Source organism: Balaenoptera borealis, assembly GCF_965194805.1.
Source record: "Balaenoptera borealis genome assembly, chromosome: 18".
NCBI lineage: Eukaryota > Metazoa > Chordata > Mammalia > Artiodactyla > Balaenopteridae > Balaenoptera > Balaenoptera borealis.
In genome coordinates, this window is record NC_138877.1 from 78,180,328 (window position 1) to 78,203,566 (window position 23,239).

Consider the following 23,239-nt stretch of genomic DNA (forward strand, 5'->3'; position numbering starts at 1 on the left):
TGTTCACGCACCCATGCTGGAAATGTCCTACAGGTGGATGAGGGAACTTTCTTTGCTTGTTGTTGAGCCACAGCTTCGCGTGACCAAAGGGCTGGATGCCAGTCTGTGTTCAGCCCCTGGAAGGTTCTGCATGAATCAGTGTCCTTACGGGGTGAATTCAGAGATAATTTGTAAGGTTCTGCTTGTACCCTTGGGGGTGAATTTGAGGAAACCTCATCTGAGGAGCCCTGTTGGGGTCCCCTGAGGTATTAACCCTTGTTCAGCACCCATGGCCGCCCTTATTTATGGCTGACCCCTCCTGCCTGGGGGGCAGTCATGGCTCCTCTCAGCACGAGGCACGGTGTCTGCCTGCTTGAGAGCATGTTGGCTACAGCGGGTCCAAATAAATCATTAAGTTCCGCCCCACCCTGTGTGACCTACCTGATGGCAGTGGTCAGTCGAGACAGCCGCAGGGCCTGGGGGTCCCTACCAGTACGGCCAGTGGCCCATTGCCATTGTGAGGGGAGGACCGCCCCACTGATTCATCAGGTTGTGGAGCACTGACCCCTCCCCAGCCTCCAGGGTTCTAAGAATTTACTAGAAAAGTGCAGAGAGAAAGAAGCTCTGAGCCCAGATGACCCAACTCTACTGCCAGCTTAGCGGTTAGTGGAGCAGAGGGGTGAAGGTGCCGGCATCTCAGTGAATTTTAGTTAAGAAGCGACCACCTGCCTGGGCTTCATCCCCTGATGGACCAACCTGTGACCCCAGCAGATGTGGCACCTGGTTCCCTTCTCAGAAGTGTGTGTGTGTGTGTGTGTGTGTGTGTGTGTGTGTGTGTGAGCGCCTGCACGCACACACCTGCCGACGCTAGGATAAAAGGCTTCTGGGATATTACAGCACAGCAAAGCGGCGTTAGCTGGGTTCCTTGTGAAATGAAGAAAAGGTCCTCCTGTGCACGCCACCCGCCAGTGCATCGCTCTCTAGGTCGAGATCCACACGCAGGGCTGGGCTGAGGTGCAGCTTAACAGACACCTTGGGCAGTCCCGTGGCGAGCTCGGGGTGCAATGGCCCTTCAAAGATTTCTCACATGCAGGCCTGGGAGAGGTCAGGAGGTGCAGGGGTGTAACCTGGGGTGGCTGGAACAAAGTACTGCAAACCAGGAGGCAGAAAACCACAGAAATTTATTGTCTAATGGCTCTGGAGACCAGAGGTCTGAGGTCAAGGTGACGGCCAGGCTGTGGTCCCTCTGAAACCTGTAGGGGACGGTCTTTCCCGCACCTTCTGGCTTCTGGTGCTCTGTGGCTTGTAGGAGCATTTCTCCAACATCTGCCTCTTGGTCACGTGGCTGTCTTCTCTCTGTGTCTGTGTCTCCTCGTACAAGGACACCAGTCATCTTGGATGAGGGCCCCCATCCCCCTCCCGTATAACCTCATCGTAACTAACTGCATCTCCAAAGACCCTGTTTGCAAACAAGGTCATGTTCTGAGGTTCCTGTTGTCATAAATTTGGGGGACAGTATTCCACCTATTGCAGAGGGGTGGCCTCCTCCGGCCGAGACGATTCTTGAGGGGGTCTTAGCTGTGAGCCGTTGGCCTTCCCTGAGCTGGGAGACAAGGCTGTGTTCCAGGAGGGGAGATTTGTCCTCCACGCTGCCCTGCTCCATCCCCACGCGCTCTCCTCTTCCCTGGGCTTGTGGCGGAAGGTGAGGTGAGGGCGAATTTGTGCACACGGGGTTGATAACGTCGAATCTCAACTTCGTGCTTTGGTTCTCGAAGGGGGATCTGGACCCCTGCCTGTCTCCTGGCCTGCGAACCTCACTTCTTCCTCTGGCTGTTGCCTCGGCACCCGCTGGACTTGCCCACGTCCCAGACGCCACTCTTCCCCTTCTTCAGCACATGTTCTTACCAGCTGTCCTCACAGCCGTGGCCTCCCCTGTCCTGAGGTTGGAAGGACGTTGCAGGAAAGAGGGTCTTAGCACTGGGAGAGCGAGGGTGAGCCCACCTGAGGGTGGAACGGGAGCAGGATGACTGTGTGCAGGCCGCGTCGGGAGGCAGGCCGCTGAGAGGGCCGTCTGCACACACCTGTCACCTGGGGCCGCAGCGGGGAGGACTCACTACGAGACGAGTATAAGACGGTGCGCTTGGCGACCTGGGCTCAAGTCCTCGTAAAATAAACGGTGCACTAGGGATGAAGGCCGAGCTGGCGGGCCACATCCACCTGGGAATCCCAGAGGTGCGTTCCCCCGGCCCTGCGTGGTCCTTGGCAGTTCACAAGACGAGGGGTGCACTGGGGTGAGAAGTGTCCCCCCAAATTCGTGTTCTCCGGAACCTCAGAATGCGACCTTATCAGGAGACAGCGTCCTTGCGGATGTACTAGTCAAGTTAGACGAGGTCATGGTGGGGAAGGGTGGGCCCTTCATCCAGTGGGATCGAGGTCCTTCTGAGACGAGGAGAGGAGGTGCCGTGTGCGGCGGGGAGATGCCGGGTGGCGAGAGGCGCAGGCGTGGAGCCAGGGAAGGGGCACCAAGGGCTCCCGGGCACCGGGAGCTGGGAGGGGGCGCCGCCCCCCCGGGCCCTGGATCTCGGCCTTCAGCTGAGAATGGCGAGAGTCCATTCCTGTGGCTCTGAGGCAGCCCGGGACGTGGACGCAGAGGGTGCAACCGCTTCTAATGGGCACAGGGGGAGGAGCTCCCGGGGGAGCCGGTGGCGAGGGTTCGGCGGAGGAGGGCGCCCCCGAGGGCTGAGTGATGTCTGGGCTGGGTCCGGGCCGCGCGGAGGCCGGGCCGTGATGGCTGAGCCCTCCCTTCCAGCAGACGTCAGCGGAGTTCCGGCACGTCTCTCCCCGCCCAGCGCTGGGCTCCAACCTTGCAGGGTTCCAGCGGGCAGAGCTGCAATTTCTTATTTTTTCTTGGCTACAGTTAGGTTTCCAGCCGGGGTGAGCCGTCCCCTCCACCCCGACTGGAGCCCGGGAGCGCGTGCGCGGAGTGAGTCGCCGTCGGGCGGCGCTTTATTCGGGCGCCCAGGCCTGGGGCGCGGAGGCCCCTCTTTCTGCAGCAAGACACGTGTCTGAATGTGAAATGTCATTAGAGCCTCGTTCCTCCGGTGCTGCTGCTTTTTAGAATAACAAAAACACATCAGTGGTGAGTTTCAGTGTTATTTTTAATAAAAGAAAACCCTTTAATTTACATATATTTAAGGCTAAGTAAATGAAAATGCATTATGTTACCACTGTTCTAGGGAATAATGAGCCCACAGAGTTCAGAAGAGCGTTTGCTCTTCAAGCCCCGCACGCCCCCAGCTCAGGCCTGCCGCTGGGACAGGTCGGGGGCAGGGACCACGCTCCTGCTGTATGAGCTGGGCCGGCAGTGCCCCCAAGGGAGGCTTGGGGACAAATGGATTTGACCCCAAGCCTCGGCCCCAAGCCTGGTTACCCAGGGCGCGCCCTGTAGGTGCGTGGGGCCCACTTCCCGGCAGGTAGGCCCAGGGGTGGCCCTATGGCACGCGCCTCCCTCTCCCAAGAGCCGGGCTGGTGGCACTGACCCTCTGCTACCCACACAGAGCCAGCCAGGAAAACAAACGAAAGGGCACAGACATACCCACGTGCACACACAGGAACACGCACTTAGATGCGCACACACTTCGCTTCCTGCATTTTATTACAAGAAACATGTCCTCAGGATCACTGAAAACCAACATCTCGAGACCTTCATAGGAGCCTGGCATTTTCCGTCCTCCTAAGGGTCCCCAGAGAGGCCGCACTGGAGGCTCAGGTCACCTCCAAGGTCCGTAGGGTCCGAAGTCCTGCCCCGAGGAAGGTCAGCTGGTGGTGGTGTCACTGTGAGTCCTTCATCACCAAGCACCTGCGCTGACGTCAGTGGCGGCCAAGCCGCCTCCTCCAGGAAGACGCCTCCTTGTCCACCTAAATGAAGAGGTAAACTGAGGCAAGTGCAGACAACCAGAAAGTGAGTCTGTCTGGAACTACCACAGGAATTGCAATTAGGGAAATGCACATGCAGCCACTGCAGGTGAGGCCTTGAGGGTTTGGGGCAGCGTCCAAACGGCAAGTCCGGTGGCTTGAGGACGGGAGAGAGTCTTGGCGGATGGTTGCTGGTCAGGAGGTGGGTTTCGGTTTTCCGTAAATCGGGCGTTTGGGGAACTCGGTCTCTCCCTTCTTAGGCCTCCTTTCCACATGGGCGCAGGTGTGAGGTTCTTCGATTCACATCCCTGGTTCCATTTTAAGCTAAACTCCTTTCGGGTTCTCTACCTCGAGGGCGCATTTGGGTCTGGGAGGCCCCGGGTTCTCTGCCCCTCACGTCCCGCGGCCGGGCTGGACCAGAGGAGGGAGCCGCCAGCTCGGACGCCTCAGTGCTCCCCCGTCCCGCCCAGGACCTTTCCCTGACAAGTTCCAGACGCGCCCACTGCGGAGGAGACTGCAGCCTTGCTCATGAGAGCTCTGACGTGGGTCTGTGGGTCTTGCAGCGTCCTTCACAGCCCCGGAGCCAGTGGGCAGGGCGGGGGGGTGGGGGGGGGTGGATGGAGCCGGCCACCTGCAGGCCAAGGAGTGCTGCAGGAGACCCAGCGGAGCTGCCGCCAAGGCGCAGTCCCCTGGCCTTTCTGTGACATTTACCGCCCTGGGCAAGGACACGCTCTTTTCTGTCTGTTTCTGTTTTCTCCAGTTAGTCAGGTGACTTGAAAAGAAGCCAGATAAGCGCATTGTTTGCCTGACAACACCCTGATGACACTGTCTGGGGAGACAGGAGGGAAAGACTCCCTTTCTGAGTGGTGGGGTCTTTAGGGAGGCCTTGTGTCACCCCACGCTTCTAGGTTAATGACCGCAGAAAACCTGGGAATGGGGAGCTATAATTTTTCTCCAGAAAGTACAGCTATTTTTACGCCCATGAAAGAGCTTCGAAGGACTCCGTTTTGCAGCTCAGTAGCATGATAATTTTCCTAGAAGGGCTCCCTGTGCTCCTATTTGAAGGACACGTCCTGTGCATTTGATTAAATTTGGGCAGCAAGTTATGAACTGGACTAATGAAATCCATTCCCACCTCGCACTGGCCCATTGATGTCAGTGAAGACGCAAGCGTATCCCCTGGAGCGTCTGGCGGGGCATCTGCCTGTATGCGTGGCCTCCTTGGTGCAGCTCCTTTCTGCTTGGGAAATCCTAAGCCGGCATTTGTTTACCAAACAGCACAGGGTTATCTTCAACGTCTTGGAAAGGAGCGCCCTTCAGGGAACTGGATGGGCGGTCGTGTTTCAGCCCGTTATTATGAACCCGTGTGAACCTCATGGTGTTTAAAAAGGGGAACCAGGGAAACAGTCTGCACTGAGAAGCCAGAGAAGAGCTAGTGTTCCTGCTGAGATTTCCCATGAAGGACACACTGCTTTCATGGTGGTGGCATCTCCCTGTTTCCTCTTGTTTTTAAACCGGGTGAAACTGGAAAAGTGATTCTTTTTAGAGCCTGGTTCCGGAGCGGTTCTCCTGCTGGGCCAGACCGTCCTGGGGGTGGGGGGCTGACGTGCCCCGAGCCCGCATCCACGGGTTCCCTAGCTTTGTCTCAGGAACGCCTGCCCTGAGAGTTTGTTGATGGATGGCCTTTGGCACACTGTTCAAAATCTTCTGCCGCTCAGAGCGGTCGGGGAAAGTTATGTTCGAATCTTCCTGCTCCTCCCTTCTCTCCCTGTTTAGATGCAGGCTGCCCAGGCGGGTCCTGACAGGAGGTGGAGAGGGTGTGGGGGCCCCAGAGCAGCAGCCGGAGGAGGCCCGGAAGGGCGATGCTGAGCCAGAAGGACGTGCCTTCCTGTCAAATCCTGGGTCCTCTGTGCGGGAGGGGCCTCGAGCTGGTGGGAGAGGAAGACCAGGGCTGTGAAGAAAGAGTGCCCACTTTCCCGGTCTGCGGGGCGGCAGGGTGGGGCATCTTGATGCACGCAGACACCGCTACTTCAGGAAGCTCTTCGCTGTCTCTGTATCTTTAGTACAGCGTCTGTGATTATGCAGGTGGTGCCCGTGTCTCTGTGGACAGCTAGCTCCGTGAGGGGGCCACGCTTTCCTTGTCGGGGGCTCCCTGGGAGAACACAGGACCAGCCCACAGGACCACTCGGGGAGGGATGGCTCACGGTCAGTGTGGTTTGGCCCAGGTGCCACCTGGCCACGTTCCCCAAGGTCCAAGGCCAATGCCAGAATGTCCTTTGAGGATCCCACCCTGAATGTTTTGCAGGTCAAAGCAGGTGACTTATCAGGATGGTTTTGTTTGATCTTTAAGGAAATCATCTCAGTAGGGATTTGTGGGGCTGTTTTCCAAACTGAAGGCAAAGCTATCTGCTAAACTCATTCCTTGGGTTACAGAAAGCTAGCGTTTGGGAGTGAGCAGGTACGGGTTAGGCACAGAACCCCCCAGCCTCCCTTGGCGGGGAAGTCGTCAGTGTCAGAAGCATGATAGCAGCTGTCAAAAGTGCATGAAATCAGCTCTGCAGATGGTGAAACAGAACTCACAGTTCCCTTTGTTCTGTGACAGGGTGAACATTTCAAATTTTTCATCAAAGAGGAAATGGAATTCCAACACTTCCACATCGAAATAGCGGGTCCCGTCCCCCCTCTCGCTTCTCACAGCCAACAGTGAGTTGTGTAGAGCAGATCAGTCCTCTAACCCAAGAGGACAGACTGGCGGACAGAGGTACCTCCTCCCCAAATACGCTTCGTTTGGAGTAAAATCTGAAACCGTGAGTTGGGCCAAAGGCGCATTTTCGGATGTGACCCCAGGCCCAGCCTCCGCGTTCCGGGCCTCGGCCTGGCTCCTGCACGCGGTTGAGGGTCTCCTTGCAGAGAAGAGGCTCGCGAAGACCTGCTTTGTCCTCACCGCTCCCTCGTTCTGCTTCCCGGCCTGTGACAGACCCACCCTGGTGGCTTCAGCCCCGGGTCCCGCTCGCTCCCCTGCCCTCAGGGGTCCTCTTTGGGGCAGCTGCCTGCGTCCCAGGTGGGAAGAACGAGGGAGGAGCAGGACAGAGGACGCAGCGGGTCCCTCAGAAGCTCCCCTTCTCGGGGCAACCTTGACTGAGCGTGTGGAGCGGTTTTATTGCCTTAAACTGGCTCTGAAGGCCAGGAGGGTGTGACTGCGTGTCAGGAGCTCGCAGAAACCCTGCTCTGGGGCTGGGATGGGGGGAGGCCGTCTTCCCGCCTCTGCTCAGACCAAACGCCGCGTGGAAGAGTGAGCAGGGCCCCAGTTCTTCGCGGGGTGAGGGTGCGCCGGGGCGGACGGGCACGGCCCTGCTGTCTTCTCTCTCCACTGACCGGCTGCCCCGGACGGGGAAGGACGGGGCCGAGGAGTGGGATTGCTGGGTCATATGGCAGCTCTATTTTTAGTTTTTTAAGGAACCCCCGGACTGTTCTCCATAGTGGCTGCAGCAATTTGCCTTCCCACCAGCAGTGCAGGAGGGCTCCCTTTTCTCCACACGCTCTCCAGCGTTTGTTCCTTGTTGTCTTTTTGATAATAGCTGCTCTGACAGGTGTGAGGTGATAGCTCATTGTGGTTTTGATTTACATTTCCCTGATGACGAGTGATGTTGAGCATCTTTTCAGCTACCCGTTGGCCATTAGTATGTCTTCTTTGGAAAAATGTCTATTCAGGTCTTCTGCCCACTTTTTAATCAGATTGCTTGTTTTCTTGATATTGAGTTATATGAGTTCTTACGCCAAATGAAATAAGTCAGACAGAGGAAGACAAACCCTGTATGTTTTCACTTATATGTGGACTCTAAAAGACAAAACAAATGAACAAATATAACAAAACAGAAATACAGATATAGAGAACATTCTAATGGTTGCCAGAGGGGTGGGGGTGTGAGGGGAAGGGTGAAATAACTGAGGGGGATTAAGAGGTGGAAAATACCAGTTATAAAATAAATAAGTCATGGGGATGTAATATATAGCACAGGAAAAATAGTCAATAATATAATAATAACTTTCTGTGGTGCATAATCTATAAAAATATTGAATCAATCACTGTGTTGTACACCCAAAAGTAATATAATATTGTAAGTCAACTATACTTCAATTTTAAAAAAGACTATTAAAACAGGGCAGCTTTGAAATTTACATACCCATATCCAGATATGGGTTTTCCTGTAGCTGAAGGAGGTAAGGAATCAGTCACAGTGTACCTTTAATTCATGTAAGAAAGTAAGCTTGTCTGATATATTTTGTAGATTGTCATGTTATGGGATCCAAATAAATATACTGTGAGGTCCTGTGTACATTTTCCAAATAGATATGGTGGAAGAGCAGCTCTGCGTTGCACCTGTCTGGTCAGCCTTGAGTATAAACAAAGTCACCATGCACATTTCTCTGGCTGTACATGCCTTAGACTTTAATTCCAAATGCTTGAAACCCAACCAAAACTAACTTGAGCAAAACAGGGGCTGTCCTCAGGTGGTCGTCCTCTGTGTGCGTCTGTGTCCTGATCTTCTCTTCTTCTAAGGACGCTAGTCAGACTAGATCAGGGCCACCCACGTGGCCTCATTTTAACTAAATCGCCTCTTTAAAAGCCCATCTGCAAATGCACTCACATTCTGAGTCCTGGGGGGATTAGGGCTTCAACATATCGATTTGGGGGGAATACAATTCAGTCCATAGCAGCAGCCTTTCCCATCCTTGTCCTGCACACATGAATGTAGGAAAGGGAATGCTCTTGTCCCCAAATAGGTGGCCAGGTGTATCTTGCAGTGAAGCTCAGAGCCAATACCATCAGGAATCTGAGTTCAGCCTCGTGAGTTTAGTAGGTCTTTGTCAGCCAGGTTTTAGGAATAAGAACAATGCTTTCCAGTTTTAAATATCTAAAAATAACCTCTGTGTTATCGTTTTTAGCTTTTCTATACATTTTTTCATAATTTAAAAGCATGGTAAGAAAATAAAATTGTTGAATGCTTTTAAATCGAGAAACTGAAAAAATGAAACTGAAACTGAAAAAATGTGGAGCCCTGGTCGTTTAAACTCGACACGCGCCTTCCCGGGAGTGCTTTTCGTGGGTGTGTGCACGCGCTCCACAGAGAATGCTGTCTCGGGTGGACCCCCCGCTTCTGGGCGGTGGGGCGGGATCCCGGTGGCCTTGCTCGGACACACACCTGTCATCAACCTTCGGTGGATTTCGGGGATGGAAACCTTTCCCACAATTAAGGTGCAGGGAGAGGATTAATCTGCTGCTTGTAATCTTGTCAGAAACGGGATGCTATAATCTAGCGGTTGGCTGAAGTCCAGCGGCGGCCCGCTTGGCCGGGCCGGTGGAGGTGCGTGCCTTGTCATCTGCTTTCCTGAGCCCTCTGTACCTGCCGCGGGGTGGACGGGAAGTGAGGGCGTGATTGATTCCGAGCCGCTCACAGGGCCTTGAAATAGCTTTTGTTGTTGGCTGGCTGAGGCTGGCATATGTTGGGAGTGAAAGAAAACAAAGTCCGGATTCTGTTTTCCTAAAACCTGTTGGGCAGGCAGCCTCCGCTGCAGGGTGAGGCGGTGCCTGGGGAAGCGGCCGCTACCTGGCACGACATCGCGACATGTCTTCACCGTAGACTGTCCCACCTCTGCCTCCAAACAGGTTCTGGGAAATGTCTGATAAGCTTGATTAAGGGTACGTTCCCTACAAGGACTTAGGGCTCTGAGGATATTTATGAAGCAGAATTTCTGTTGACTTTGATCCTTTTGGGTGGTTAAGTGCTAATAAAATGAGACTAAGCTGGCTTAGATGTCTCCCAGCTGGTGTTCTGAGCCCACCGACAACGGATGAGCATCAAATATTAATCCCTCCCTGGTGTCCTTCCCACTCCGGGCGCTGTCACCCGAGCACCAGGCCGGATGGGCGAGTTTGTGCCGAGGGTCTTCTCGCCTGGCCTTCCTCGTTGGTGACCTCATTTTCCTCTTTGCCACCGGCCTCAATTCACAGAAGACCCGTAGACTCGGAGTCTTAGTAAGTGCCCAGGCTGGACAGGCTCCACATGGTCGGAGGGGATGGAGAACCACCCATCCTTTCCCGGAACCTTCCCCGGAAGCGGAGTGCGAGTCGAGCTGGGCCGTCCTGGGACCGTGCGGCTTTGCTGTGACTCTCTCATAGAGCGTGCCACACCAGGCACTGGCTTTGTCTACCAGGCAAGCTAATTAGCCATCAGTGTATGGGCTGCTGTTCTCTCCGGAGGATGATAGTTGAGAACGTTTTCTTTAAAAGAGTCGCCAGGCTTGGGTTCCTGGGAAAACAGATTTTGGGACCAGGTTTTGCATGTGGGAAGTTTACTGGGAATTCTCCCGAAAACAGCCTCTGTGGGGGGTGAGCCGGGCAGGGCTGGGCAGAGGGAGGAGCTGAGGGCAGTGAGGCCCCAGCCAGCCCTGGGGTGGGGCTCTGGGCAGGGGCACCCCCCAAATACTGCGATCACCCCTGTGTCCCGCTGCATCATCTGCTCACGAGGGACCCGCCCCGTGGGGTGGCTGAGGGGGAGACAGGAGTCTGCAGGGGGAGAGGGCATTGGGCTGGGACCCCTCCCCGGGGGTGTATGACCCCAGAGGCACCCCTCCAGCTTGGACGGACTGCTAGGGGTCTGTGGGCCTGAAGACTGGGTGGACCTGGCCGTTCCCTCGCAGGACGCAGTCATGGTGACGTCGTTCCTTGACGTCCACTGACACGTGCTCCGTCTCTGCGAGGGCCCTGCAGCAGACCTGACGCCTTCCCTCAAATCGTGCATAACTCTTGGCTGTGGGTAGCATGGCTCCCGAACCCTGGGGTCCAGGGTGAGGGTCTCCCGTTGGCTTGCACCACCCAACGTGACATTTCCCCACCGTGGATATTTCTAGTACCCAGTACTGGGGTCTCCCAGGCCACAGGGCGCATGGGGAGGGCCTTGCACCACCGTCTGGCCTTGCCTTACGCCCCTGCCCTTCTCGGGGCCCATAGAGCTGGGCATTTTATGTCTCTGGGTCAGTGTTGGAGCCCGTTGCCCAGCCTGCAGTGTGCTGCCTGCAGAGCCCGAAGGTGGCCCTGGGCCTGGCCCCTTCTACATGGTAGATGCCCGAGTGGTGACCATTTCCCCTTCCCTTTGGAGGGCACCTCCCGGCCCTAGAAGTGCCGGCTCCTGGGGTTTATTTCCCACCCTCTGGAGTGCGCCTGTCTCAGCATGGCCTTCAGTTCTGGCTCCTGCAGTCTGATGGCCTCGATACGGTGGACCGGTGTGGGTTCTGCGGAGGACTTGGACAGTCCACGTCCCATGGCACCCCCGTGGCAGAGCGCAGGGAGTGAATGCTGCAGAGGCACTGTGTGTCCACCCCAGGAGAACCTGAGCCGCGTCTGGTCCCCCTTCTTGTCGGGGGTGGACAGGGCGCCTTCCAGGTCAGTGTCTGTCTCCAAAGTTCCCGATGCCCCGGAACCTTTCCTGGTGGGGTGGCCGCACCGGGCACACAGCTGCTCGGCTGAGCCTGCAGCCCTCGGGCTCCCTCGAGGTTTCGTAAGGACACACTGATGAGCTACGGGGAGACACCCTCGCATCCTTCAGGTCCTGCAGAGCAGTATTGTCTTTGACTGGCTAACTTATGTGGGGAGTCTGAGGCTTCCCGAACCCTCTCCACGCTGATAGCTCTCACCCCACAGTCTAGGAAACCACCCACGTCCGTTCCAGCTTTACGGAGTGTACCCAGTCCGGGTGTACACGTAGGAATCGGGCAGATTACCGTCGGGCAGGTCTGTGGCCCAGTGGTCCTGAGGCGAGCGGGGCGGGCGGGTTCCATTCAGTGTCTGCTCTGACGGGGCCCTGACGATGCTCTGTGTCTCCGGATAGCCATGCTGTTTTGACCCTGGTTCCTCTGAATGTTGGGGTACTCTCCTTTCCGTATGGTACCGTTACCCCAGAAGGGCAGTAGGTCCATTTTGAAAGGGTCTGAGGGACTAATTACCGTGTGGGTTGGATTTTATGAGAAAACTAAATATCCACTGTGAAGGCCACAGAGGCTTAGAGTTTGTTACAGCAGTGAGCCTTACAGCAGTTCCCACGACACGTTGTGAGTGCTTTAGAAGAGGCCTGCTGCAGCGACCTCACGGCTGCCCTCCCCAGAAGGGATTCAGGAAATGTTGACTTCAACTCTGTAAGCTATTCATTAGTGTGTGCTTCCCACTCCCCTGTGCCAGTGGGCATGGGAGCTCAGGTGGCGTCAGTGTAGCACGTGGCGAGCCTTACGGAAGCCAGTTAGGAGGGGTGAGGCATGAGGGGCACACCCGCTCCTCTTCCCTGTGATGCAGCGATCACCGTCCGCGCCGGTCACACTGGTCACGGGTTCCATTGCTTGTGGCCCGGAGCCTCACAGCATCACAGGCTGGGTGGGTGTGGGAGGGGCGAGGCTGACCCTCGGGAGTGGCGGCCCTCTCAGTGGGAGGTCATGGCCCTTCCTCAGCGTAATAACAGAATGTCTTCTGGTCCGTTTCTCCATAATCTTTTACCCAAGCTGGGTTTCCCCATCCACTGCCCTCATTTCCGACCTGACGCCACGTAGACTTCCTTGTCCCAATGTTAGCGTGTATCTTACCTAGTTTTAGGTCCTGGCAAACATTTTTTCAAGCATACTGCTTCTTTTGCAGTTGCTCTGTTTTTGTAAACCCATCCTAATAATTTCCGCTCGCCACTTATTCTGTAGAAAGCAGAGCTCCTGATAAACGAGAGAGCCATTGCAGAAGTGCACTTGAACTGCTGGGAATTACCCAAGAGAATGACATGTCATGCAACTTTATACTTAACAAGGTGATCTCGGTGTAAAGCTGGGTACATTTTTATTTGGAAGACTGTACATATAAGTATAATGATTTAGCTAAATCTCTTAGCTTGTACCTAGAATTTTGGTTCAAAAATACAGCTTTTAACCAAATGGGTAAGTTTCCTAGGGGATGCGGGATTTGGATTGGCCTTTTGAGTAAGGCTGAGTGACAGGTTTGGGGCAGCAAAGCGTTGCAAATAGGGGCTGGGCTAAGCACAGGCGGGGGTTGGGTGGGGCAGCACGGGTGAGCGTTTTGGGAATCACAGGCTCCCAGGCCGGTTCCCTCTCTCCTCGGCTTGACTTGCCCGCATGTGGACAGAGCAGGGCTGGCAGAATGTCCACTTCCTGTTAGAGACGATGTTTCCTTCGCGGCTTCTTTGGCTATTTTGTTATTGTGTGATGCTCATCGAACACCAGGTTTGTGAGTGCGGGAGGTGGCGTGTATAATTAGCAGAATCCCCGGCTTTCGTCAGTTTAGACGTGAAAATCTGTGTAAGGAAAGTGGAACAGAGCAGAGCCGGCAGGGGGGGAGGAGGGCGACTCGTGCTCGGGGTGGGTCAGCTCGTAAACAAGTGCAAACAATTCCAGTGGACCTGTCGCAGACGTGCACACAGACGGTTACCTACCTGTCTGTGCTCTGTATTTATCTGATTCAGGCCCTCTGGAAATAAGGTGTTCGTAATTTTGTTTGGATTTAGCGTAAATGTGCGCTAGGTCCCCGCCTCTGGAACTTGAGCAAGCAGGCAAGTTCCTGCGGATCGTGTCAAAACGCAGGTTTTGGCCCGGGAGGGGCCCGAGGCTGTGTTTCCAGCAAGCTCGCGGGAGATGCTCGTGCTGCGGGAGCGACACCTTGAGCCGTGAGGCTCTGGGCCCTCGGCGCGTGAAGTCTGAGGACCGTCGGTCCCGGAGGCCCTGCTGGGTCAGAGCCGGCCACCGTCCTGGTTGCAGGGCGGAGCCGCCACTTGGCCTGGCCCAGCCGGGCTCCCGCTGCACGCAGCCTCGGCCTGAGGCCGCCAGGGCCAGCCCACCTTCCCGGCAGCTTCCCGGAAGGAGACCCTGGGGCGTGGGTTCACCTGTGGGCTGTTCACCCGGGAGGATGTTGGAGGGTTGCACGCTGAGCCCTCTCTCTCCTAAGGTCTCCGCAGAGGAGACTCACCAGCCTCCCAATTAACAAATCAGAAGATGCTTTCTTTTACTGCATCTTTTCCCGGTCGGTCTCCATCCTGCCTCCCAAGTAGCCCCGCAGCCCACTTCTCTGAACCTTCCCCACCACCGCCTGTTCTGGGTGTGGCCACCCACCTGGCCTCCGCTCCGCTCTCTGCCCGGTCCTCAGCCCGCGGGTCCCCTCCGGAAAATGCGAATTCACCGCCCTTCCCTGGGAAAGTGTCCGGCGGCTCCTCCTTGTCCTTGGGTCAGACTCGAGGTCTTCTTTGTGGCTGAGGAGGCTGTGTCATCGGGGTCCCCTCCTCGAGCCTCAGGTCACGCCTCTCACCCTCTGCCCAGGAATCATCAGAGACTGTGGGACCAAAATGGTGAAATTGTAAAGGTTAACAACCTATAGTATTAGGATAGGGACGACTACCACGTGTTGATTTCCTAGTAGGCAGCAGGCACGGAGCTGGGTGCTTGGGGAGTGAAAGTGGAAGGACTGCCACGTGTTGATTTCTTACTAGGCAGCAGGCACGGAGCTGGGTGCTTGGTAGGTGAAGGTGGAAGGAGCTGGGTGCTTGGTAAGTGAAGGTGGAAGGAATGGGTAGATGAAATAAACGTTTGTTGGAAGGACCTGTGGCCTCTGATGCGAGTGCTTACGTGTTGGGGCAGAAGCTTCGTTAAAGAGAGTCTGGCCAAGGCCGTCATCCCTCTTGGCCTCCTGGGTCCCACCTCTTGGGGGGGCGGGGGGCACCCTACCCGGGGGCAGCAGCAGCCAACAGCAGCTGACGACCCCCTCTGCTCGCACACCAAGTTCAACCTTTTCCTGGTAAAAACGGTTTTTCTCAATACTATTTATCCTTGTCGTATTCTGTTCGTTTAAAACTTATGTTCCTCAATCTTCATCTCACCTCTTTTAATGTTTTTTCACTTACATCTAGTGGGCTTTAGACTTTTATCTTAATCTTCCCTCTCCCTCACCTTCCTGAGTTTTTTATCTCAATGGTTTTTGGATTTAGTTTTTATTTAAATATCATCAGTCACGTCTTATTTCCGATATTACTTCCTTTTAGAGGAGCAGAGTCCACATGGGGCGGCTAGCAAGGGCTCTGGGGATCAGACAGTTCAAACGCAAACCTTATCCGCATGAAGTCCGTAAAGATGTTATCCTATGTTTTCTCCCAAATGAGAAAAAAAAAACCCTGTCACACGTAGGCTACTAACTTATTGTTTTTGTATGTGAAGTGAGGTAGGGAGCCCACTTCTTGGTTTCTGTGGATGACCAGTGGGGCCATTCTTTCCTTGCTCATCTGCAAGGCCAACACTGTCAGAAATCAGGTTTCCCATGCGCGTGGACCTGTTTCTAGCATCTATACTGTGCTTCACTTGTTTGTCAGCCCTCAGGCCCGCGCCACACCGTCCTGATTACTGAAACTACATAGCAAGTCTCTGTGTCTGGTTTATGGTTTTCCCACTTTAAGCTGTTAATATGATAACTATAGCAATATGGGTTTTAATGTTTTTTAATGCAAAAGTAACCTTGAAGTCCTTCCCTGTGGACATGGATTTTATTTGATAATGATTTTGTTAGTATTTTTGCATTTGTGTATATGCGTGTTTTTGTTCTTGTGTAAGGTTGGCCTGTCGTCTTTTTTTGTATTATCTGTGATTCTGATAACTAGCCCAATAAAATGAGTTGAAGGAATGTTTATTCTTTCTACGTTCTCTGGAATGGTTGCGTCATGGAATTATACAGTGATTGGTAGAACTCATCTGTAAAACCATCCATATTTTCTTTGTAGATATATTTTAAAATATTGACTCAAGGCATTTAAAGGTTTCAGGATCATTCAGTCCTATTGGGGTCAGTTTGGATAACTTGTTTTATGTAGGAATTTGTTATTTTCACATTTTTTCCAAATTACTCGGCCCGGATGTGTTTTAGTACTCTTTGATATTTAAATTTTTGTTGTATATACATAGTTACCTACTTTTTCATTTATGCTATGTATATTTTATTTTCACTTGTTTTACCTTTATATTCTTCTGAGATTTGTTAACTTGATTAATCTTTTTCAAAGGACCAAATTTTGGCTTTGTTTATCCTTTTTCCCATACCTTTATTTTCAACTGCATTACATTTTGTTCATTATTGTTTCCCTTCTTTTGCTTTGTTGAGTTTGTTCTGCTGTTCTTGCAGGTTATTAATTTCCAGCCTTTTAAAATTTTCTAATATAATTTAAGACTATAAATTTGCCTCTTATCATGACCTTGGCCACATCTCACAATTACTGATACCTAATATTTTTAATAGATATTTTCTAACTTCCATAATGATTACTATTTTGATCCATGAGGCTTTTTTCTTCTTCCACTTGTACTGAGCTATAATTGACATACAGCACTGTGTAAATTTAAGGTGTATGGCGTAATGATTTGACATCATAAAATGATCACGAAGTCTTTGAAAGTGTACTTTTTACTTCACAAACGTACGAATTTGTTTAAAAAGTCATTTTGTTATTGATTTTGAACTTAACATATTTGTTGGATCTAAAATGCTATACAAGAAGTATTCGAATTTCAGAAATGTTAAAATGTGGGAAAATGGCAACAGTAATTATAAGAAGTCCCTGATTGTCAGACACATCCTAATTTAGAGATACTAAAAACTGAAAAAGAAAATTGTATTTTCGAAACTATAAAATTTTGTTGCAGTCAGAAACTGTGTGTCTGTGTAATATCAACTTATTAAAATATGGTGCAATTTACTTTATTTCCTAGTATGTGGTCAGTATTTGTAAATGTTTCTTGAGAGTTTAAAAAATATTTAATTCTCTATTTCTATTATGTTCCTATTACATGAGCCTCTTTCATAGTGTTATTCAGGTATTTTATATCCTTATTGAATTTTGTCTATATGGTTTATTGATTATTTACAGAAGGAATTTTAAAAATCTACTTCTGTGATGCTAGATTTCTCAAAATTTACTTATAATTCCATCTATTTTTGTTTTATATGTTTTGACTTTGTTATTAGGAACAAAAATGCTTAGAACTGTTACATTTTCCTGTTGAATTGAGCCCTTTATGCCCTTTATCAATATGTAATAACATTTTTTTTTAATGTCTCTTGTAATGCCTTTGGCCTTAAATTATTTTTTATTTATTTATTTTTAACGACTACATTTATTTATTTATTTTTGGCTGTGTTGGGTCTTCGTTTCTGTGCGAGGGCTTCCTCTAGTTGTGGCGAGCGGGGGCCACTCTTCATCGTGGTGCGCGGGCCTCTCACTATTGCGGCCTCTCCCGTTGCAGAGCACAGGCTCCAGACGCACAGGCTCAGCAGTTGTGGCTCACGGGCCCAGTTGCTCCGCGGCATGTGGGATCTTCCCAGACCAGGGCTCGAACCCGTGTCCCCTGCATTGGCAGGCAGATTCTCAACCACTGCGCCACCAGGGAAGCCCATATTATTTTTGTTTTCAACTTATACCAATATATTACTACCAGTGTTCTTTGGTTATTTGTTTAGAACATATTTTTCCTTTTTTGTTTTTGATTTGTACCTGTCTATGTGCTCTTATATTTTAGATGTATCTCTCATAACCAACATATAGCTGGGATTTTTAAATTCAGCGTTATAATCTTAACTTTGTAATTAGAAAGTTTTATTCATTAATATTTATTATGATTAGTGATATACTGAAATTCCTTTCTGCTATTTTACTTCATGCTATTTGTCCTACCTTTCTTAGGCTTCCTTTTTCTTTCTATTCTTACAGCCTTTTAAATTAATTGAATTTTTTTCTTCCCTCCCATCTTATTTTCCAACTCAATTTGGAAGTAATATATTCTATTTCTATGATATTATTGATTACCCTGAAATATTAATAATCCATAAGCTATTTGACTTGACAAAGTCTACAGCTAATATTTTACCCTCTTTAAAAATGATACAAGAAACTTAGAGTGCTTTTATTATAGATTATATGTTGCAGTTGTTCTGTTTCTTAGTTCTAGCTTGTTATTTTTAATCACACAAATTATATGTTACTATTTTCCACAGCTAATGTTTGTTTAGACTAATCCACATATTTACTATTTTCTTTGATAAACATTCTATGTATCTCAGAACTTTTTTTCTAGGATCCTTTCTCTCTTCCTAGACTTCTTCCTATGAAAGTGCCTCTAATGAGGGTCAGTCATGGGATTTTTGAAATATCTTTATTTCATCATCATTTTCAAAAAATACACTGAACTGATTTATCATTTCAAGTCAACATTTATTTTTTCCCGTGGCATTTTAGATATTATGCCACGGTCTTCTGGTTTCCCCTATTACTGTTGAGAAATCAGCTATATTTCTAAATCTTGTTTCCTTCTAGAGAATCTATTCTTTTCCTCCAATTTAAAAAAGTCTCTCTTTTTATTTGTATCCATCAATGTCATTAGGATGTGTCTAAGTGTGAATTATTTTTAAATACCCTTCTTGGGGTTTATGGACATCCTAAATATGAAGAGTCATGTCCTTTAAAAATATTAGAAAAATTTTAACCATTCTTTTGTCAAGTATTGTGTTTCTTCCATTCTGTTTTCCTTCTAGAATTCTGATCAGAAACGTATTCTATTTTCTCATATTATGCTACACCTGTTAAATGCTATTCTCTATTTCCCTTCTCTTTCCTTTCTCTCCTTGCTCCATTTTGGGTACATTTTTGACAATGAGGTCTGTCTTCCAATCATAAATTCTCTCTTTAGCTGTATCTAGTCTGCCGTATAACTTTTCTATTAGAGTTTCTATTTTTAATTATTAGAGCTTTCATTTTTTTAAAAGTTGGATCCTCAGGCCACCATTCTACATATAGTCAAGAAAGATTTTAGCTTCTGTTATATACTTCACTCGTTGTTAAATTCACTATCATCTGTGAAAAGCACATTAGGAAAAATAAAATGGCTCTTTGATATCATGGACCTTTCCTTAAGCCTTGACTCTTGGGCAGAAATTGGTTAGGGCACATGTCACATCAGCTCAACAGAAACCCTTATTTACTGATGTTTAAACCAAACTTGTGCAGTAATACTCCTTTGAGCTGTGGCCAATTTGTCAGATTAGGGAGGAATCCCAGTGGGAAAAAACAAAACCGTGCTATAGATCCTTTCTCATTTAGATGATTAGTTAATGACTGAATACTAGTTTTAGACGAGGTAGGTGACCCCCTCCATAGCAGACAGGATAGGAACATAAAAGTTCTCCTGTCGACTCTCATGTGATACCTGACCCCAACTGATGTGAAGCTATTTATGACCTTTATACCATTTGGAATGAATATTCGTACACTTTACTGCAGAAATACTAATATGCTTCATTATGGTCTGCTCTCGGCATGTTAAATAAGATATGGTATCTGGTAGAATTTCCCTTCTAAAATACGAAAAGTCATTGATTCTGAAAAACAACTGGCCTTGGGGATTTTAGATAAGAGATTGTGGCCCCGTAATACTTATGCCATTGTGTTCTGGTAAGGATTAAATAACATAAAGTATAGTTTTTTGCACACTGCTTGGTTTAGAGTAAACCCTCAATAAACCATAATTCTGTGGTTGTTGTTATTGGATCATTTCAGATACCCCTCTGATTGCCATACTTCTTAAAGTGGTCTTGGGGACGAGGGGGGCAGGAAATGTGGAGCTAGGCGTCTGAATACTTATGTGATGTCTTGCATTTCACATATGTCATAGTGCAAGGGACAGGACTTTTAGAAACTCATTAGGCACTGATGTAGGGTGGAGCCAGCAAGACTGAGAGCTTACATCTAAATGACTCAGCAGGGGAGGGAGAGGAATAGGAATGTGGAACAAGGTGCTTAAGAAATCAAATCAATTAATACAAACTTCTAGGGCCCTTCCCAGGTCCTTAGAAGGGGCTGTGCAAGAGGGAGGCCTGAAGTCTCTGCTTCAGTGGCTTCTGGGTGGACATGACCCCTGCCCCCCCCCACCACTCTGGATGCTGCTTTGAGCACCTGTGCAAACCATCCTTTCTGAGCATCCCACTGGGCTGGGTCATGCAGAGAGTCTGCACTTTGGCTGGTGGCCGCGCCTTTGCTTAGTCCCCAGGGAGTCTCAACCAAATGCACCAGAGGAGATTGATGCAGCCCTGAGCCCTCAGCCCCCTTCACCTCCACTCAGTCTGGAAGGAATAGGTGTCTCTTCCAGGCAAAATCTAGCAGACTGGAGACTGAGCCTTCCAGGCAGAAGATCCAGCTCTGTGACACACGCTGCTTTCTGAGTACAACTGTGGGCCCCCTCGTGGTTGATAATTAGGAATAGTCTTGATAAAGGAAGAGAGATGCCCTATGAGTGAGGAGGGAGGGGGCTAAGCCCAGAGGGGGGCTTCAAGGCGAGAGTTTAGGCGCCTGAGGTGGAGGACCAACCTGCATGCCCCTGTGGTCCAGAATAAGCTGGAGTCTCAGGAGGGCGAGGGGGTCTCGCTGACCTGTTCACGCTGATCCCCAGCCCCAGCCCAGGCCTGGCCCAGAGCAGACCCGACCCGACGTCTGCTGAGTGACTGAGTCGTAGGACTGAGCTCTGAGGGGACAGGAAGGTGAGCAGGACTGATTTGCCGGCTAGAAGCCAGAGGGAGTTAGAGATAAAATAGAGGTGAGTCCTCCCTCCCCCGAGGAGAATGAGTTCTGCCAGGAATGTGTGCGGAGTAGATCACGAGCAGCTCACTGGAGGAAGGTAGGGAGTTCCTTACCTGCGTGCTCCTGGGTGAAGGGGGTGTCAGGGCCCCCCGGCCGCCAGCAAGCGCTGAGAACGCGGTCTTGAAGCCTGCCCCATCACTTCCAGACACTGCCCCCCAAGGCGAGGCCGTTCCCAGCCTGACCTGCTGCATCTCCGTCAGTGACAGAGGGGATGCAGGGCCTGGAAAGGTTCGAACCGGTGTTAAAAGCAGCCGAGACAGTGCCAGGGAGAGCTAGCGCCGATGGGCCAGCACTGGGGTTCCAAGAACAGGTCTAAAGTTGTGTAAGGCGTGAGTGTAATCGACGGAAAATCAACATTAAGTTCCTTACCTGGGCTAAGAGGCTCTGCAACCACCACGAGTGACACAGTTAAATGTGAAAATTTTAAAAAGTGTCTAAAGCAATTTGTATCCTTTTTAAAGCGAGAGGAAAAATTACTTTGTGAAGTAAGCACGTTAAATTAGAGAAGCATAAAATGCAATCTATTATTCAGCAACAAAACAAAAATATTAAAAACATCTCAATAGGTGGGAAGAATATGATCTCTAAGAATTCAGACGTAGGGGGTGATATCTCCTTTCTATTGAGTAAACGGTGAAGGAACTGAAATGATGTTTACACAAAATGTTGACACAGAAATAAGAACATTTAAATATGTGGTGTAAAGCCATGAGAGAGGGATTACTTTCATATCATTAAACTAGCAAACATGGAAAAATAGATACAAGTATGAGAGGCTGGATTAGACAAGCCCAGCAGAACTACTGCTGGTCGCTGAGTAAATACAGGGAATATTTCCTGAGGAGACAGCCGTGAAAAGATCTTTCAGGGGCCCACTCTGGGGTTAGGTAAAAGGAAACTGCAGCTGCAGTGATGCACGCTGAACGCAAGAGCTGTTTACCCTCCACCGCAGGTGTTTCTTGACCCAGAGAAGCTAGAGGAAGGTCAGGCCAGTGCAGGCAGTGGCTCCAGAACAAGGTCTCTGTTGACCTCACTGCCCACTTCCAAGGCGCCCGCCTTCAATTGTTTGCTTTCTCCACTGTGCCCAAAGCGTGTTTCATTCACAACTCAACGGTGATGCCCTCATTTCCTGGAGTAACGTCCACCGACCACATGCTATGGACCGCTTTGCTGAGTGGGATCAGACACAGCATCTGGAACAAGAGAGAACCTGGGTGACTTGGTATTTCACACATGGAGATAACCAGACAGGTGGAGCCCAAGGTGCCCACCGCCAGGCCCTGAAGTTAAGCTGAGAGGAAAAAGGGCTTCCAATTTGATTCTCTGTGTTCGGATTCTCAACATAAGGAATGACTTGACATGCTGGGTCCTGGGCCCCAAGTGCTTCATTTGTAGATGCTTCCTCACCGTTTGGTTTTTAAAAAATTATATTGAATGTGATTGCTCTAATTGAAGAAATAAATGCATGCTGATTGGAGGAAAAGTGAATTTTTTAAGTAGAGATCGTAATGTACGAGAAATTTTATATCCTGCATTTTCACTTAGCATTGCATCATGAGAATTTTCCCATATCATGAAAAGCTTTTCTAAAATGATTTTTGAATATTATGCAGTGGTCCCTTATAAATGCATAGTTATTTAAGTTGACTTATTTGAAAATATTTTCCTCTTGATGAACATTTAGGTTTTTATTCTCCAAGTGTGATGTAGAAAATTACAATTTAAGTCCTTGGGCAAAATCTTAGTGTTTATTTCTCATTCTTTTCTTAGGGGACAAAATCATGAAATACAACTGCTGGCTTAATAGGAGGTAAACATTTACGGGGCACCTGAGACACTTGGAAAATCTGCACTCCAGAAATGGACACGCCCATCAATAAGGTATGGGAATGATTTCTGATTCCTAGCTACACTTGACAATCTGAGTATTGTTATTTTTTTTTAAATCTTTGCCCTTTTGACCAGGAAACAATGGTATCTAGTTTTAAGTTGTATTCTTTTGGTCATTAGTGAGGATAAAGAGTTTTCATATGGTGACTGGCTCTTTATTGGTCTGCCTTTCTGAATTGCCTGTTTGTATCCATAGTCTATTCTTCTTTGGAGATACTTTTTTTTTGCTATTGATTTGCAAGTGCTTTTTACTTAGTGAGGTATTTAATAGACTTTTGGGTATTGTATATGTTCTAAATATTTCCCCCAATTTGTCATTTGCCTTTGTGCATTTTTTAACAGTAAAAGGATATGAAAAATTTAGGTTGTCAAATCTATCAAAATTTTCCTTAGTGTTTCTATTTTGATGCTATGTTTACAAAATCTGTCTTCACACCATATAGCTATGCATATAAAATTTTCCTTCTCTGGTTCTTTTCTGGCTTTGTTGTTGCAGTAACCCTGTAGTTTATTTAGATGAATGATGTGAGTACAAGTGTCAACATTTATTTTTTTATTACTAATAGTGAAGCAATTATTTTGGAAGATTTTATTTAATAATTCTTTCTCCACTGATTTAAAATGCATTCTTATATCACATTAAGGACTGAAACATAATTTGGTTCTATTTCTGCTTTTTTGTCTATATCATTGGACTGTTTATCTCGTCTATGGCGGTTGTATGCTACTTGCATTAGTGTCTTCTTATG

General features: G+C 49.4%; 1 long non-coding RNA gene across 2 annotated transcripts in view; it reads left to right on the forward strand.

The window, feature by feature from the left end:
* The first annotated feature begins 10,636 nt into the window (after window positions 1–10,636).
* LOC309615514 overlaps window positions 10,637–23,239 on the forward strand; it is a 35,084-nt gene continuing 22,481 nt past the window's right edge. Inside the window, exons 1-2 of one of the 2 annotated variants that reach the window (XR_014236897.1) lie at window positions 10,637–13,167; window positions 22,371–22,481. This is a non-coding gene — a long non-coding RNA (uncharacterized lncRNA). The remainder of the gene's footprint in view (window positions 13,168–22,370; window positions 22,482–23,239) is intronic. The other variant, XR_014236898.1, reaches the window with a different exon arrangement.